The sequence below is a fragment of the Papaver somniferum genome, chromosome 1, assembly GCF_003573695.1.
Source record: "Papaver somniferum cultivar HN1 chromosome 1, ASM357369v1, whole genome shotgun sequence".
In the NCBI taxonomy this organism is placed as follows: Eukaryota; Viridiplantae; Streptophyta; class Magnoliopsida; order Ranunculales; family Papaveraceae; genus Papaver; species Papaver somniferum.
Genome location: NC_039358.1, coordinates 11139147 through 11146810, shown reverse-complemented (window position 1 = coordinate 11146810; position 7664 = coordinate 11139147).

Genomic DNA, 7664 nt, shown 5'->3' with positions numbered 1-7664 from the left:
ATTTTACGGTCACGGGACTTTTTTTTTTTTTTTTTTTGAAGATAATCGAGTTACCGGGTACACATGGTTGCCAGTGTAAGGACTGAGGAGCGGATGCCCTTGGTCTGACCTGCAGTGAGTCTTGTCTAGTCTCTAGATATATTAATTCAGGCTATTTAACGTTAAGATTAACTCTTAACATAAAAGCTTACTAGTACATGATTGTGGTTGAGAAAACTAGCTAGTCAAATAAGAATCAGGCAGGGTACTGGTTCTGGCTAGTTTATAGACAAAAAGAAGAGACAAGAACCAAAACCCACAAGACAATGCTGCTGCAAACTGTGCCACCAAGTAAGGTACGTACGTATTAACGAACTATCAAACCTGGTGGGTGTTGTTAAACGAAAGGATTGATGATAAGAGAGTAAAGTGCAGTGCAGGGGTTGATTTGATGTGCCACTGCTCTGATAAATTTTCTTATTTTGCTTGCAAGTGTTAACTGCTTTTACCATACTACTGTAAATATGAGCGAACAAAAGTAAATAGGAGAGAGGTTTTGTGTTTTGTATCTTGTGGGAAATGGTGCAAGTCAATGGGATGATTTAGCGGGTAAAAGATTTTGTATTGATGGCATTCATTCATTTCATTTGCTGCACTGCACAGTGATTTATATTTAATTAAAGTGATTTACATCTATGTAAACATTAATTAGCAGCCTCCTCTACCTATGCAGCTCTACCTCTCTAATCTATCTATTTATCAAGTGGTCTAGTTTTTAGGTTCTAATCATGGCAGTTCTTGGAGTTTTCCCTTTCTTTATTTGTTCAGCAAGTACCTCGAGTTGAAAGGAGCTTTGTTGCACAAAATTGGGGTTGTCAACGGACGGACAATTTTTAAGAACCAGTCCTTTCTTTTTAATAGATTGCACGAATTTTATAGAAGGGAAAGAAGAACAAAACTGTAGCATCTCAAAACAACTCCAAAATGCGCTCCTTTAAACCCGCCTAGTTTGCAGAGATGATGCGCGTACGCGGGCCACTCCCGGGGGTTATCCTGCGGATCAAATCCAACGGTGGAGAGGGAAGCGATTCTAGTACTAGGATTGGTAGCGGGTTAGGGCTGGGAAATGGGGGCCACTCCCCTCCTCACACGGGATAAAGCGGGATGCCTAACCCGCGGTAGCTTAATCATTTTCGCCTAGTTTGGGCCTAGTCCAATTATTTGGGGCCAATCAAATTTTTTTCCCAACTCTATTAAATGGTTATGGGGTGCAAATTTCACAAAAAAGTCTAATTTACCCAAATTAATTTCTAAAACTAATTCATATAAGTACTAATCCACTCGATGGGTGGGTCTTGCAGTCAAGCTCCCTTCTGCTTTTGCACTCGAGGGTCAATCCCCCTCCGTCCCGAGGAAACCTTTGCACGCCTCCATTACCTTTTGGGAGGCATACGTCCCATAGAAACTGTCTACCTGAGACTGTCCCTTGGCCCGTAGATCCTGGCACAATGTTAGAATTCTAGCTTTTCCAGAGTGGCTTTGGTGGGTCGTCTGAGATCATTTCGATGACCTATGTTGTTTTGAAGGCATATCTATATGATCGATTACGTAAGGCCCGCGGTAGCAACGGAACCGGGGAATGTAGTTATTTTCTATTCTAGTAGTATTGGTTAGTGATCCCGGCTCTGTGAATCCTTTCTTACGTGATGAATTGTTGGCACTAGTCCTACATTTTTTCTCTGTGGACCGAGGAGAAAGGGGGCTCAGCGGAAAGAGGATTGTACCATGAGAGAAGCAAGGAGGTCAACCTGTTTCAAATATACAACATGGATTCTGGCAATGCAGTAAAATCCAAACAACATAAAAACCTAAACCAATTTTTTTTTCTATTTCATCTTAATCTTTCCAAATTCTCAAAACACTATTCAAAAATAATATAAAATTGATCCTCTTCTCGAACGATCTTTGATCCAACCAAGAAAAAGGTAAATTTCCATCAACTCGTTCTAGTATTCACATTTCTTTATTGATTTACATGTTTAAATCTTTGATTTTTGAAAATCTAAATCTATAATCTTACCCAGAATCGGTTTATGTTGACATATTATATAAACCGATTCTGGGTTTTGCTCTTCGGACATGAAAAACATGCAGAGTAATCGGTTTATATGATGATTAGCATCGACCAATTTAGGGTTCGAAATCGAAATATGAAAAGACATTGCCTGAATCGGTTTATAAGTGCATGAACATAAACTGATTCTGGGTACTACATTCTTTTGAACCGTGGGTTTCCACAATCAGATTTTATTTGCTTGTTAATGTATCGATTGTGGAACTGTCTCTTCAAATTCTATTTCACAATTTTTATATATGTATGACATAAACCGATTGTTTTTTCTTAAATCCCGTGTGTGTTATTTTTTAAGAATCGGATTACATAAGTTTAGTTTTGTACTGATTGTTAACTATTTTTTTTTAATTTTGTAAATATGGACTTCGGCCACCTAGAATTTTACTCTCGGGAGCTCACCCACGAGGATATTCACAAGGTACCACAACTCATTCCATAAAGAAACATTTACAAGTTTGCATATGGGCGCAAGACCCGTCTGGAGGAAGCCCTCGCATTGGTAGACAAGCTTGCACTGGAAGAGCTCTATGAGGTCATCAGGTTCGCAAGGAGAATGAGGGACTGGATTTCATTTTGGAGGAATCTCCACGGACATTTGGAAGGTATGTTTGAAGAAATGGCTGAAGTTCAAGCCCTTGCTGAAGCAGAAGATAATGCTGCTGCTGCTGCAAATGCTCCTGGTGTTGCTGCTCCATGATTTCTAAGTTTAAGTTTTAGATATTAAAAGCTTAAGTTTTTAAGACTTGGTTGTTTAAGTTTTTAACACTCTTTTGAGATGGTTAAGGTTTATATATTGGATGATCCTAGTTTGAACTTAATGCACTTAAAGTTTTAATTATAATAATGTGTTTCGTAAAACAAGTTTACGCATGCTTAATAATTCTGTTTTCCAAACACATGAACATAAATCCATTATCTAGGGTCCAGGAAGAAATCGGTTTATGTGTAGGGTCAATATAATCCGATTCTTTATGCCCTAGAAATGTTGTTTTTTTTTCTGTATTTCTTTCTATCTAGAATCGGATCACATGTGCATTTATATAAACCAATTGTTGTCAGTGAAAATTTCAAATTTTTTACATGTCTTTAATCGGTTTATGTTGGAAACCATAAAGACTGATTCTTAGTGGCATACAAACATAATCGGATTTTATGGACCTTTGAGAAGACCGACATATTGTTCCAAATTATTCACTTTTATCAACAAAAAAATAGTCGTTGGGGTCTTCGTTTATATATTGAGACCTCATTCTTGGCCCTCATTTGCCCCAAAATTGCTTATTCTATTCCCTCTCACTCCATATACTTCACAATTACTCATTTCATACCTCCACATACAAGAGATGGCATCATTTGACTATGCCGAAGATTTGGCAATCACTAAAGTATGGTACGCCGAAACTCGAATAAAAAATCAGTCCTCCGTAAGGGTAGATTCCGAAACCTTTTGGACAAAAATATATCACAAATACAGGCAGGTTTTAGGAATTCGAATGGAAGAAATGTTCAACAAATCCATGATAGGCACCAAGTCATTGAAAATGCGATACTTTCTTATATAGCTATCCAACATATGATTTTGAATGCTAGCCACTTTGGCTTGTCCATTGAACAATTTATAAGTTTTCTGTGGGTTATTTTACGTAATCCATGTTGTTTTATCTTCCAATGAAACACCACTAACAAATTATGTTTGTGTTGTATTTTTGTAGCATGAAGTCGTTAAAGCGCGCTACTTTGAGGAAAAGGGGGAAGCATCAGCATTCGATGCAAGCTATCACTTTATGATATCCAAAATTCTGTAGTATGTCCCAAACTTAATGGTGGGTGAATCGGGCTCGGATTCCTCTGACGAAGATTGATTGTTTTAAAAGTTTTGGTGTAGGTTTTTTGGTTAGACCTCTATGTAAACCCTCACGACACTATAACTCGTCCACTAGGGTCACCTAGGGGTTCAAAGGCTTGATGCACGTGCTAAGTGCATCAATGATTCCTACGAAAAGGAGTAAATATAAAATGAATGAAAAACAAATTCTTATGAAAAGGTCACAATCGGTTTATATATGATTAAAAAAAATACTATTGTGAGAATCAGTTTGTATCTATGTTTATTTAAAACGATTCTGTAAGTCCTCTTTTAATTTCATAAACACTACCCAGAATCGGTTTAAAAGTGCATGAACGTCAATCGATTCTGGATTGTGTTTTCGAAAATCAAAAATCAAAATTTTTCAGTTATTTGATGTTATGAAGATCGATTTAAATTAGTTAATCTCATATCTAAGACGATCATTAACACTTAATAAGATTGATTAACGCTAATTAATCAGGGGTAAAATGTGTAGTAAGAGAATAGTTGGATAAAGGGCTGTGATATTTTATTTCTAATGAACTTTTTTTTCATCTAGTAACATGCCCCAAATAATTGGACTAGGCCCCAAACTAGCCAGGTAATTAAAGTAGGTTACGTGAGAGGACGATTTTATAGCCGTAAAATCTTCATCGTGTACTTTTGCTTCTTCATAAGCTGAAGTGAATCTCAGAAATTAAAAAGTAAAATAATTTACTTTACAAAAGATAATTCCCTTCTAAATTTGCCAAACAACAACTAATTCACTGGGTACAATTTAAAATTGAGTTTGTTTTTGGGCGACCCATAGACTTATTTGTTTGGCAAAGGATTTGAAACCTTCCTAAGACTAATAGCATGGTTGGATATCAGAAACATAAGTGCTTTCAGCTTGTTTAGAAGTCGGAAGAAAAAAAAAATTGTTTCACAAAAAGTTGAATTTATTACTTCTAAAAATTCCCCTGAATTGTATATCTAAACTAACTTCTGATTTTTGAAGTCAAAAAACAACTTCTGGAATGACATCCAAACACGCCTTAAGTCTTATAGAAACTTCTCATAGGGACTTCAATAGTGCCGCTATGTTGGATAATCCCTAAGTCTTATGGTGTGGGAGATAAATAAGATTTGGTCGGGGTTTAAATCCTCGCCCAAAATATATATATATACATATATATATATATATGTAAAATATCAAAAGAGGGGTCAAAATATGATAATAATGTATTTTATTAGAATTTTCTAACAAAATGGGGTTAAAATCTGTTGAAGTTCATGGGTCTAACTAACCTCGAAATCCGACTTGGAAAATCAGGGTTTTCTAAGAGTTATAAACCACGGTATCTTTAAATTTCTCATACAATGTGGGACTAACTTCAACAGGCCCCCTCACCTGTAGCCTCATTTAATCTAACGACTCGTCGAAAATTGTCTGCTATGATACTATATTGAAGTCCATGAACCTAACTTAGAAAACCATCTGTTAAGTCTACCTATGATAAATTGATAAATGAATATGAAGTGATTCCAAATCAAAACATCTTTAAGATTTTATGGCAGCTGAAAGTACCTCCATCAATTGGTTTTTTTCTTTGGATTATAGCTCACTCAAGACTTCCTACAAGGGATACGCTTAGAAGGAGGGGTATGGATATTCCAGAAGTTTGACATTTTTGTGCTAACAATGAATCAGTTGATCATCTATTCATTCACTGTGATTTTTCCAAACAGATTTGGGCTTACTTCATTGAGAAACTCAATTGGTTTTTTATTATGCCTTCAGATACCGTCTCTTTGATGTTTGCATGGTCTCTGCCGCAAGTTAACAATATTCAGACTCAGGTGTGTAGTGTTATTTCAGATGTGATTCTTTGGAGTATATGGAAGGAGAGAAACTCTAGAGGTTTTCATGGGAAGACTCTTTCGAAGGAGACTGTACGTTATCAGCAAAGCTCAATGTCTCATGTTTACTTGGTATCTAGTTTTTAAAGAGTTTCAGGACTTGTCCTTTACTGATGTAATTCATAACTGGCCCAGAGCTTATTTTAGCTCTCCATAACTCAGACAGTTTGCTTCTGGCGTGTTTTGTGGCTTCTCTTCTTTTTGCCTCAAGATGGTATAATTTATTTTTACCATCTATTATTTTGGTTTCTTTTGTTCTCTTTTTGAGTGGTACAAGACTTTTGTACCCTTGTTTTTTATATCAATAAAATCTTTTCTTTGCCGATCAAAAAAAAATATTTAGAAAACCGTCTTGCAAGGTTAGGGTTGCCCAAGAGTTATAAACTACACGATCTTTAATTTCCCGATTCCCATATAGTATGGGACTAATCTTAACAAAATCTGGTAATAATATACTCTATCAGATTGTTTTAGTAAAAGGTGAATAAATTTTCTACTTTTTTGAGCAAGGATTTAATCCTAGTTTGTGTTGGTCTTCCCTCCATTTTTCCCCGCTTTCAAGGAGTGAAAAGGGGAACCACGACTTTAGCCGCGGTTTCATTCACTATAACCCTATGATTTTAATCCATAAGACTTGGCTAAGAAGATTTTTACCATTTTTATTTATTCAATATAATGGACATTGTTGATATTGGCACCTAATAATATTAGAAAACTTTACGGCTTTTTTAGGTGTAAAATAAATAAAGTGAGAGAGGGTATTTGTGTGCGTTTGTGTGAGTTCGAGAGATCCTAATCGTTTGAAACTGCCCAAACCAAGAGATATCCATTTGACCGTTGCTTCAGTCACAAAGAGAGAAGATATGGTCGATATTAGGGACGAAAGCATAGAAATAGTGGGAGATCGCGGTTGTGATGTGATTGTAGGTGCTTTCTTAGAACTATGAATATCAAGTTCATAGACTTTGTTGTAAATTACTATTATGAGTATTCTCAGATCTTGCTGAGAGATTACTTGTATTTTTTTGAGATGATTTTTGACATTTAGTTTCCTATTTATAGTAGTAGTAGCATACCGGTTTACTGTAAGAAGTGGAAAATGTGTTGAAAATAGAAGATCTAGAAGACTCAAAAAGATTTAGTAAATGTGGTAAATCCTTTACACATTGCTGGGAAAACTAATTTTTACATGTTCACTTATCCCTTCTTTCTCTCATCGTTTAACATAACTTAGCCTCTTTTTGTTATGACGAGTTAGGGTTGCGCTTTTCTTTCATGTAGATTTTTTATCTGAAGTTTAGAGTATATCTAAAATTTGGCGATATATGATTAGGTATATTAATCTCATTATCAATAACCTGTGCAGTGACAAATTATGGTAAGGTCAAGTCTGTTGTTGAGCTAAAAGTTGTCTCAATCTTGATCTTCTCTGGGAACCATGCTGTAGAGAAAATTGAGCTTTTTCTTGAAGATTTTTGTATTGAGATAAATTGGTTCAGCAAAACCAAAACCTCGAACAAATATTTCCATTTCTATTCTTTTCTGAGTCATATTTCATGAATAGCCTTCACGATCTGGAACTTTACATTCAGGGCAGATACGGTAAGGTTGATTTTGATAGAAAAACCAACCCATCTAGTAACACCATCAAAAAATAAGAATACTTGTAACATCATTAAAAACTAAACTTATATGTTTTGAAGGAGTGGGTGGATTAAGTCCATTATTTTCAACTATACTTATTTGTCCAACAATACTCCCAAGAAGTCTAAGGATATCGACATATGTAAATTCTGGAAG